General features: G+C 40.6%; 1 protein-coding gene across 3 annotated transcripts in view; it reads right to left on the bottom strand.

The window, feature by feature from the left end:
- KCTD20 (potassium channel tetramerization domain containing 20) overlaps positions 1-8,264 on the bottom strand; it is a 37,319-nt gene extending 29,055 nt beyond the window's left edge. For 2 of the 3 annotated variants that reach the window (XM_028120519.2, XM_028120516.2), the window contains exon 1: positions 8,166-8,264. The gene's annotated coding sequence lies outside the window, so the exon portion shown is untranslated. Of the gene's footprint in view, positions 1-7,728; positions 7,806-8,165 lie in introns of those variants that run through there. The other variant, XM_088024008.1, reaches the window with a different exon arrangement.
- Between the last annotated feature and the right edge of the window lie 3,325 nt (positions 8,265-11,589).

Below are 11,589 nucleotides of genomic sequence, written 5' to 3' on the forward strand. Positions count from 1 at the left end.
GAAATTCTATAATTTCCACGCAGGTGTTTGTTTTGATTGGATTCAACTAGTTATAGTCATGCTAGTGACACCTTAAGCTAAGAACAATCCAAGGCACGTAACAGACCAGGCAAAGCTTAGTATTCCTAAGAAAAAGCCAGTCAACATATAACACAATCTCCAGGGTGAGTTTCCTAATGTCCAGGACACTCTTCTGCTTGTTAAAAACCTAAAGTCCTTTAAAGGAAGAGAGATACAATTAAAGATTACTTTGGTAAACTTCCAGGAAATATCCAAGGGACATACTACTAGCAATGTCTTAAAAGGAACAGTGCAAGGCAGTGCAATTAAAAAATTTAAAAATGTATTAGTCAATACAGTAGGCCATTTTATAGGAAAAAGTGAAGTGAATGTATGGCAAGAAAGAGCTGAAGCTCTTAGGGGAGAGATCCATGGAGCTGTACTGTAGCTACAGAACATGTTCAAATTTCTGGAGACAACCCAAAATCACTGCCAGAAGATGGTTCAAGGACCAGTACCAATTAGTGTCAAAAGTTTTCAGTGAATTCTTAGCAGAAATGAGGACAATGCAATATACATATACACAGACAAATCACTCCAGTTCAAAGACACTGGACATTGACTGGGACATCATCAATCTAATAACAGGTTTGTAGGAAACAGTACTAGCATATTAGATATATACATGATTTTGATATATCATGATTTCAAAAATATTAAAATGTGAACTGGGGTGCCTGGGTGGCTCAGTTATTAAGCGGCTGACTTCGGCTCAGGTCATGATCCCAGGGTCCTGGGATCGAGCCCCCATCGGGCTCCCTGCTCAGCGGGAAGCCTGCTTCTCCCTCTCCCACTCCCCCTGCTTGTGTTCCCTCTCTCGCTGTCTCTGTCTCTGTCAAATAAACAAAAAATCTTTAAAAAAAAATAAATAAGGGTGCCTGGGTGGCTCAGCTGGTTAAGCGACTGCCTTCGGCTCAGGTCATGATCCTGGAGTCCCGGGATCGAGTCCCACATTGGGCTCCCTGCTCAGCGGGGAGTCTGCTTCTCCCTCTGACCCTCTTCCCTCTCGTGCTCTCTATCTCTCATCTCTCTTTCTCTGAAATAAATAAATAAAATCTTTAAAAAAATAAATAAATAAAATATGAACTGAAGAGTTATAGTATATGTTACTGTAATGCTTTCTTGGGAAGGACAGTCCTTTGTACCTAAATTATACCTTCAATTTTCATATTAAATGTCTTTTATGAAATAATGACAGAAAATGATGGCCAGATTTTATTTTTTTTAATGTACAAAGATCCCGGCAACCTTATGATGGGCTCCCAATTTCCTCCCCCACATTTTAACAATCATGAATCTCAAAAAATCTGGATCCCAATAACCTTGTACCTAGGACTACAAAAACACTTCTACCAGTTTAGTCCAGGCTACCTAAAAATATCCAAAAATAAAGTCTCTTGCTTTGCTCACTCACTGAATAGCAATCCTTGGGGAAAAATTTTTCTTCTTTTTGAGGTGAGCTGAAGTCTGCCTTCCTCCCCACACCCACCATAACTTCCATGCTTGGTTTTAGTCCTATTGCCTGGAATCCTTCAGAAAAATAGGTAAAACAGAACAACAACTGCTTGAAGGCATCAGACAACTAAGTAGCCAAGACTTGAAGACTGGAGAGAAGCTATGATAGTTTTATATGTAAACTTGCTTAAGCTACAGTCTTAGTTCAGTCAAAACCCTAATCTCCATGTTACTGTGAAAGTATGTGGTAGATGCGATTAAAAGTCTAGAATCACTTTAATTAAGGAAGATTATTTTAGATAATCTGAGTGGGCCTGATTCAGTCAATTGAAAGGCTTTAAGAGCAAAACTAAGGCTTCTCTGAGAAAGAAGAAATTTACCTGTGGGTTGCAGCTTCAACTCCTGTCCAGAGTTGCAACCTACTCTTCCTGATGGTCTAGCCCCGTCCCCACAGTTCTAGAAGCCAACTCCCTGTGATAAATATCTTAACATATATATAGGTGCGCCTGCGTGTGTATTTATAGATAAAGGATATATATTATTGTGATATATATACACACAGAACCATAATCCATAATTAAAACCTTTCCATAAAGAAAACTCCAGGACCAAGTGGCTTGACTAGCAAATTCTTCCTTATCTTTAAGGAAGAAATTACATCAATCTTATACACACTCTTCCTGAATATAGAAAAAGGAGGGAGGGGGGCGCCTGGGTGGCTCAGTCATTAAGTGTCTGCCTTCGGCTCAGGTCATGATCCCAGGGTCCTGGGATCGGGCTCCCTGCTCGGCAGGAAGCCTGCTTCTCCCTCTCCCACTCCCCCTGCTTGTGTTCCTGCTCTCGCTATCTCTCTTCTCTGTCAAATAAATAAATAAAATCTTAAAAAAAAGAAAAAGGAGGAATATTTCCCATTTCATTTTCTGAGGTTATTTTCTCTCATAAACACAAGCACAAAAATCCTAAACATTAAAAAAAAAATCAAATCCAGGTACATAAAAAAGGATAATACATTACAAGGAAGGCTGGCTTAACATTCTAAAAATCAATATAATTCACTGCATTAAAAGACTAAGAAGAAGTAGGTTTTAGATTAATAACTAAAGTAGCATGAAACAGTATTTTTTTATTTTTATTTTTTTAAAGACTTTATTTATTTGACAGAGAGGCAGTGAGAGAGGGAACACAAGCAGGGGGAGTGGGAGAGGGAGAAGCAGGCTTCCCGCGGAGCAGGGAGCCCGATGCGGGGCTCGATCCATCATGACCTGAGCCGAAGGCAGACGCTTAACGACTGAGCCACCCAGGTGTCCCAGAACGTTTTTTTTTTCTTAGAAAAGGCTTAAAACAGTTTAAGAAAAAATTTTAGAAGTTTTAAAAATATATTACTACGTAAGAGATTTCCAAATTCTTCCACTTAGATGAAAGAAGAAATATATTTATTAGATTTAAAAAAGGCATGTTGAAATAAATATATTCATAGAAAAAAAGACTGAAAATATTATTCTCCCTTAATTGTAGTGTGTGTGTCCATGTTTTTGTTTTTTAAGATTTTATTTATTTGAGACAGAGAAAGCACGAGAGAGGGGAGGGTCAGAGGGAGAAACAGACTTTAAGCCTCTTCTAAGAAAAAAACATTATAGGATCGAGGGTCCTGGGATGGAGTCCCGCATTGGGCTCCTTGCTTGGCAACAAGCCTGCTTCTCCCTCTGCCTGCCACTCCCCCTGCTTGTGTGCTTGTGCTCTGACAAATAAACAAATAAAATCTTAAAAGAAAAAGAAAAAAACAAACATTCTAACATTTCCTTGAAGAGCTCCCTGTTTTAGAACCATTTTTCTTTTTTTCCATTTTAAATGTCGTAACACTTTTATTTTAGAGACTTTGGAATAATCAATAAAATACAATTTAAAAAACACATATTACGGGGTGCCTGGGTGGTTCAGTTGGTTAAGTGTCTGCCTCCTGGGATCATGACCTGAGCCAAAGGCAGATGCTTAACTGACTGAGCCACCCAGGTGTCCCAGAACGTTTTTTTCCCTTAGAAAAGGCTTAAAACAGTTTAAGAAAAAATTTTAGAAGTTTTTAAAAAAATTACATAAGAGATTTCCAAATTCTTCCACTTAGATGAAAGAAGAAATTTGTTTACCAAACAAATTAAGAATTTACTAGATTAAATATATGGCATCGTTTCTCAAGCAGATTCTTGCTTTAAATCCAAAAGCAATGACTTAATGCAGAGGCATGATGTGTTTCTTAGGGTACTTGACGGCAAGCATGGTTCTAAGTAACAGGTGGAAGTTAGGATAGGGAGGCAGGCACAGGGATAAAGGATGCCGCCTGAGACCCAGGGCACAGGGCACTCAACAATAAGGGCAATGGAACATTCAGATTACCTGGCATATAATTCCCTAAACAAAAAATTAAAAAAATAACAATTCCCTAAACAAATTGTCATGAGCTAAACTGTGTTCCCCTCAACATTTGTATGTTGTTGGAAGTCCCAACTCCTAAATCCTCAGAATGGGACTGTTTGGAAATAAGGACTTTAAAGAGGTGATTAAGGTGAAATGAAGTTATTAGGGTGGGACAGGATTTTTAAGAATAGGAAATGAGGGCACAGACAGAGGGAGGAGTCATCTACAAAGCAAGGAGGCTTCACAGGAAACCAATCCTGCTGACATCTTGATCTCAGATCTCCAGCCTCCTAAATTTGTTGGTTAAGCCAGCCTGTGATACTTTATGGCAGCCCTAGCAAACTACTATACAGATAAACCTGCAAAATTTAAATTTCAGGCTCTGCCACCAAAAAAGAGATTTAGGACAAACACATGGAAGGAATCTTATATGGTTTTATGGTAGAGACTGTGATCTTCCTATAGAACTGTAAATCACTAGCTCTTTTAAGGAAGCCAAACTTTCTTTTAATAATCTTGTCAATAATTTACTGTAACTTTCCTCTAATTTTAATAACTGTATATGCTATACAAATAATATTTAAATTTCATTCATAGTTATTAACTTCATCTGATCCTTACAACCTTCTCTATGAACAAATAGACACCAAACCCTCTGGCCCCAGTCACGGATCTTTGCACTATACCCCAGTATTTTCCAAAATTTTTGTAAGGCTCCACCTGTTTTAGTAAGAACAGAGATAAAGTTTATACTTATCATAAAGCCTTAGCATTTTAACAGTAGGAAGGACAATCTGAATCTAAAGAATATCTTGAAATAAAAAAAAGCCAACATTTCCTGAGAATTTACTGTGTCAAGCACAGTTCTAAGCACTTTACATGAATTAACATGACTCTAATAACCCTGAGTTAGATAACTACAACAACCTCCGTTTCAGAGACACAGAAACTGATAAGTACTTTATCCAAGTTAGTAAATAGAGGAGCTGGGATTTGAACCTAGGAAAGACTGACTTCAATGCCCATATCCTGAACTACCACCCAATGAAGTATAATGAGGGCACTATCGAGCATATATCTTAATGGCTTTGGAGGCTGGCAGATTTAAGTTTAAACAGTGGCTCTGCCACTTATTAGGGGTATGACTTTGGGCAAACTTAAGCTCTTTGCACCTTTGATTCCTCAGCTCTATAATGGAGATAAATAAGACAATGGATATAAAAGCATTTAGTACAGTGTCTGGCACATAATGTCTAATTATTAAGCCCTTACCCTTCTAATTCTACTTTCATGAATATACAAGGAGAATCCAACAATGTTTAATTTGAGGACTCCAAGCAAAAATATCAAGAGGTTCTCCTGGGACGCCTGGGTGGCTCAGTAGGTTAAGCGTCCAACTCTTGGTTTTGGCTCAGGTCATGATCTCAAAGTCGTGAGACTGAGCCCTGCATCGGGCTCTGCACTGGGCATAGAGCCCGCTTGGGATTCTCTCTCCCCCTTTCCCTTTGGCCCTCCCCCACATGTGTGTATGCGCATGTGCGCTTGCGCTCCTCCTCAAAATATCAAAAACTTTTTTCATCCATTCTTATTTCCTCCCTACATTCCAGAAATGCATATACTATTTCATTAATCTCATTTCCCCTAATATATTAAATCAGATTAGTTAGATCAGTTTTATATTGTCTCCCACAGAATACCTAATAACGTCAATAAGAGCAAGTATAGTTATGCAACTTCAAAACATTCTGGACATTGCTCAAACATCTAATATTTGATAAAAATTCACCAATGTACTTATCTTAACCTTTACTGAATTTTTAAAAAATATTAAGTTTGTAATGTCTCTTGGGATTACAAGGTAACTGTTTGCTCTTATTTGAACTTTTACTACTATTTCAAACTTCAGAGTCCTATTTTAGTACTCCCACTCCATGATTTATATGGTTACATCACATTCTCCTTCACTCTCCATTCTTCCAGAAAATACTGCTTTTGTAGTCACGTGGAAGTCTCTAGATTTTCTCTCTACTTATAACTGAATTTCTTTCGACCTTTTTAATTTTTGAAGCATTTTTCTTGAGAAGACTTATAGCAGGAAGAACACTGGGCTAGGAGCCAGGGGTCCTCACCTCTGCCATCTCATCTCTCAGATTCTTTATCTGAAAAATGAGAGGACTGCACTAGATAAATTTGTAATACGTTTCCTTATATCTCTAGGCTTCATATTTTCACGATTCTGGGTCTTCCCACTAGAAGTCATTCAGCATTCCAACAACTTTCCTAAACTTTTTACTCCAGGTTAGCCAAGGAGGGGCAGACATGTTCAGATTCAGGGGTAGGGGGAAAGAAACAATAATCAGCAAGTCCAGGGCTATAGAAGGAAAGACATATTTGTGGACTAATTAGAAAAAGATTAATAAGAGATAGGAGACAAAAAAGATGTCAAAAACAGAAGTCAGCCTAACTCTAACCTCACCCCTACATATCTATTTAAGAGGAACTAGAAAAAGCTTTTAGCAGCAGAGGTTACTTAGCCCTCATTTCCGTTTCAAGGGAGCAGCGCAACTGTGTGCCATCTTTGCAATAAAGTGGCCCCTACAGGCTTTCCACAAAATAGGCATTACTGGGGTATTTGATCACTGAATTCGAGTTCAGCTGAACTGAAAGCTCTCATAAATGCTACCAGTACCGCTAGGTACCATGAAATCTGAGGACTCAATTCCATGGAAATTACATGGCATTGGCTGCCCTGGTTCTAACGGGAAGACTGACACTGAGCTAGTTGGGATGGGAAGATGTGGCCTGATGGCACTGTGTAAATTCTGAGGATACTGGAAGCAGACCAATAGGCACTGGCTATCTCTAACCCACCAAGGCAATATCAGAATATGTATGCAAGTCATTTCCTACCCTGGTGTCAGAGTCCAAGAAAACACTAGCTTAAGTTTCCCTTTGGAGAGGCCAGCTTCTTGGCTTATGACTGGTTGGAGGGGAGGAGAGAGTAAATCAACAAAGGGATGACGGAGTTGGGCAGTTGTAAAGATTCTCAGGCCAGCCCTATGGTGGTGTGGCTCAAAGTGTGGCATAACACCCCAAGGAAGGGGGTGCCTGTTTAAAACGCAGTTTCAGGGACTCATCACAGATCTCGAGAATCAAATTTCTGGGAGTGGTACTGGCATTTTTAAGGAGCAAACTTACATTTGAGAATTACTACCCCAGAATGGGAGTGGGGGGTGGGGACGGGGATAGGAACGGAGGTGAGGTTCTCTTGACTCTGGATTCATTACATTTGACTACACCATTTTGTTTTGGGGACCATTAAAAAAACCCCTCAATTTCTCAGGTCACAGCTGCAGCTAGCTGTCTAACAGTTCATAGGGGCACAATGAAAGGGCCTAGAAAATGCATTTTCACGAACTGGTTAAAGAGTTCCTCCAAGGCCTTGTTTACCGTGTTTGTTCACTGGCTTCTTGTTTAAAAATAAACCGGTCCAACCCAGGAATTTTCAGGAAGAATCACAAATTCCAAAATAGAAGAGGTTTTTTTTTTTGTTTTGTTTTGTGATAGTGCAGAACTAGGCTTGTAAACCTGAAGTCACTGTCTGCTATAAAAAGTACGGTTTCACTTAAAACAAAAGAAGATCCCCGGTTAAGGCTCTGCCCAGCTCTTCTGCACTCAGAGCTACTAATGAAAGCCAGTAATTTGTGGGCGGCAGAGAAGGAAGACTCAGAAGCAGGGGTGGGGAGGGAGCAAGAAGCACTCTCCGCTCCAGACAGAGTTTGACAAGAGGTCCGTCCGAACTACCTGATCCTTAATGAGTTCCATTAACTGCCAGGAAAAAAGGCGTCTGCAAATGCGTTATCAAGAAACACTCCGCGGTTACCGTCATTTCTCTGCTGGTGGGATGAAAACACCCCAGGCCTGCAGAAAACAGTCAAGTTACACTTTAGCTGTCCCCGCGACTGCGTTTACGATTTCCATATAAGGTGACACCCCCTTTCCCGGATTGTAAGACTTTATCCTCAGCACGAAAACGGGCGGCCGAAACCCACTTGCGGATTTTTCCTCGCAATGATTTTAGTCCCGCGGCCTTCCAACTGGGGTCCGACCCGGCGGGCGTCCGCCCGAGCGGCAGCCTAAGGAGACGCCACCCCCCCCCCCCCACGCCCCCCGACACAAAGGCAAAGCCCGGGCCCTGTCCGCCTCCGCACTCGCCCTACCGGGTTCCGAGCCACACTTACCTGACGCTCCCTGAACCCGCCCGGGAGGCGCGCGCACTCGGCGCCGCGAGAAGCCGCCGCGGGGACCCGCCGTGCCGCAGCGGCGCGCGCCCCCCGACCTGGCCGGCGCGGCCACGCGGCTGAGTCACCCGGCGCTTCACATTAAGAGTCCCCTCGGCGCGCGGGGCACGCCGGGAAGGCCGGGCTTCGGACCCGCCGCCTGGGGTGGCCGCTGATAGGTGCCCTCTCTCTTTCCCGACACGCCCACCCGCCCGAAGGAGGACGCTCTCGCACCTGCACTGCTGGGGTGGATTCGATTTCTGAGCTGCGGATGCCCCCTTTCAATTATTAAAGGTAGTTACCTGAGTTGTAAAATAATCTCCCGCAGCCCCAGGACAGCTAATGCTCAAAGAAGATTGTGGAGCCTCGATCTCTCCACGCATCTGGGAAGGGGGTATGTAGTAAGAATAACGGAGTTCCTTAAACACGTTTTGCTTAGAAGCCCCTATCCTGGGTTTGCGTTCTGACCAAAGCAGGAAAAAAAAACCATCCACATTTTTCTCAAACTTTGAATTCATGAAACCACATGGTAGATATAGCAAACGAAGTTGAATTACAAATTTTAAATCAACCGGAAGCAAATTATTGGAGAATTGGTTGTGTTACGAGTAAAATATTTCAACACTCAAACATATTAAGGTACGGTCCATGTCCTATAAAACGAGTGCTGAAAACATGAAGGAAATAGTATCAGTCCTTATTGTCCTGATTTCTAGTGGCTTTTGTATTTTTAAAAAGTTATAAAGTTATACTTATTATGCAAACAGTTTTAAAATTGCAGAAAACTGGGCACCTGGGTGGCTCAGTGGGTTAAGCGTGGGACTCAAGTTTCTGCTCAGGTTGTGATCTCGGGGTCGTGGGACAAAGCCGGCGTCGGGTTCCCCGCTGAGGGGGGGGGGGAGTCTACTTGTCCTCCCTCTACTCCTCCCTCCCCTCTCATAAATAAAAATAAAATCTTTTAAAAATTTTGTTGAAAACCGTGTAAATTAATAGCACGATTTCTTAAATTCTGAGTCAACTTTTTTTTTGTTACAAAAGTCTCTAGAAACTAATTTGAGGCCAAAGATTAGGATTAGAGTTGAAGTGGAAGGAATATGAGGAAATGGTTTTGACTCTCATTCTAATAGGTTGCAAATGGTTGCTGGATACTTGTAGAGCAAAACTGCGTTATCAGGGTCAACAACTTTAACTTTAAAAACTGAAGCTATACATTTTTTTCATTATAATTTGACTTTTAGAGGTCTTCGAGGATTTTAGGATCCAAACTTTACGTTCAAAGTAACCTAGAGGATTGTTCAAACTAATACCTTTATTTCCATTTCTATAAAGTGCAATGTTATGCCTGAGGGCAGAAAAGAAGGAAAGGAAGAAAACCTTAATATTCCTGCAGGATAGTTCTTGAAGCAAATTCTTCCTTTCTGGAAAGTTTTCTCTGTGCAGATTTGTAACACAAAAATCTGGCACGAAGATCAGACAATCAGGCTAATGACTGTCTTTTAATTAATAGTTAAGACTAAATTGTTCTATTTTTGTTTCTACTTTCATGTAATGAATAGCATATCAGATCTAGCAATTTTGGGGGGTAGACACCAAGGAGATGAAGTATGAGAAATATATATTCATAGAAAGCACCGGTGTATGCTGATTTTTATCATTCATTTGTAAGTTAATGCCTCTCCAAACCTGAATCTCTCAGATGCATTTGTATCTGAAGCTGAAACCCTTTCTAATGTCAAATTGGCAGACCTGGAATTTTCCATTGCCATAATGGCTAATTCAAAAGGCAATACAGTTCATCCGATTAACTGTGTTAAATCTCCTTGAATATGCTGTCTACTACCGGAAAATATTACAAAGCACCTTTTCCAGTATTTCACATCACTTAAACTTCTCAACAACCCTGGGGGATAGATTTTATTACTCAGATTTACAAATGAGGAAAACAAGACATAAACAAGTTAAGTATCTAAGGTCATTAAACTACAGAGTGGTGCTAGTGGGCTGAGAACCTGGATCATCTGACCCCCAAATTCTTGTTCAGCACCCACTGAGCATATGGCAATTCTCCCTAATTGCTTCCAGTTGAACTCCTGAGAGCTTCTGGGAGGCACCTTAAATGCCTTCCTCTGTCAACACCAAACAACTCCATCTTAGAATGAAAATATTTTTAAATAGCTGGTATCAGTTATTGCATAAGAAACTAATTATCCTTTCTACATCATATGTAGTAAATGTAAAAACAATGCAAAAATCCCAAGATTTCTGAACTCTCAAAGTAATTATATTTGCATTTTTAAAAAAGATTTTATTTATTTATTTGACAGAGAGAGACACAGCGAGAGAGGGAACACAAGCAGGGGGAGTGGGAGAGGGAGAAGCAGGCTTCCTGCCGAGCAGGGAGCCTGATGCGGGGCTCCATCCCAGGACCCCAGGATCATGACCTGAGCCTAAGGCAGACACTTAATGACTGAGCCACTCAGGCGCCCCTATATTTGCATTTTTTAAAACTAAATGATTTAGGTTATATGATTTCTAGATCACTGCAGACATGTAGAATGAGACTTTTTGAAAGAATAATCACTTTCATTTGGAAGTCCAAAATTGTGTTCAAATACAGATGTAAATATTTAATTTCTGACTTTCTAGAGAGGGGCTAGAACCCTGCAAAATAGATTCACAAGAATCCTTTTTCCTTTGCTCTATCAGTTCACCTTTGTTAACAATCACTTCATGAAAGCCGCAAAGGCTAATGAGCAGCTGGAAACAAAGACTGGATCTTGAAAACACAATCAACCAGAGGATCATGAATTTTAAGTTTCTAGTGGCTAGAATTTGCTACTGGATCTTTTTAAATATACATCTGCTTAAATACAACTTCAGTGAACCTTATAGTCTCATTTATAATGTCTCACCTGCAAATTCAACAAACACATAGCACAATCCAAAGGTATAGGATCCCAAGAGAATTATGTACATAACGATTGCAGGATTTCTCCACTAAAGGAACGTTCAAAAGTTATGTTTGGTTATTTGGGTAATCAAATAAGAGATAAGGAGAAGTGAATCTAGATAAAGTATTCCACTATTAAGTAAAAGAGAAATGATAGAATATCCCAGTTTTTTAACTCCCTGTGAATTAATAGATATAGGCATTATGCCTCAGCAGCTCCTAAGATCATAGAAAGAGAGCTGGACATTATGTACCTCCTGAGGGAAGACCACACCACCACTTAAAATGCTGCTAAAGAGATCGAACCTAGATCTGATGCAGACTTGAGATCCAGCTGCCAGTTTGTAGGAAACACAGGAATACGTTGAACTGTGCCATGATCATGCAATCTGCAAAGTCCTGACAGGGAAACTCTACAAGTCAAAGGGTCTCTGT

This window comes from Eumetopias jubatus, unplaced genomic scaffold (genome assembly GCF_037043125.1).
Source record: "Eumetopias jubatus isolate StellerSeaLion01/CBP00866 unplaced genomic scaffold, mEumJub1_p1.0 scaffold_6, whole genome shotgun sequence".
In the NCBI taxonomy this organism is placed as follows: domain Eukaryota; kingdom Metazoa; phylum Chordata; class Mammalia; order Carnivora; family Otariidae; genus Eumetopias; species Eumetopias jubatus.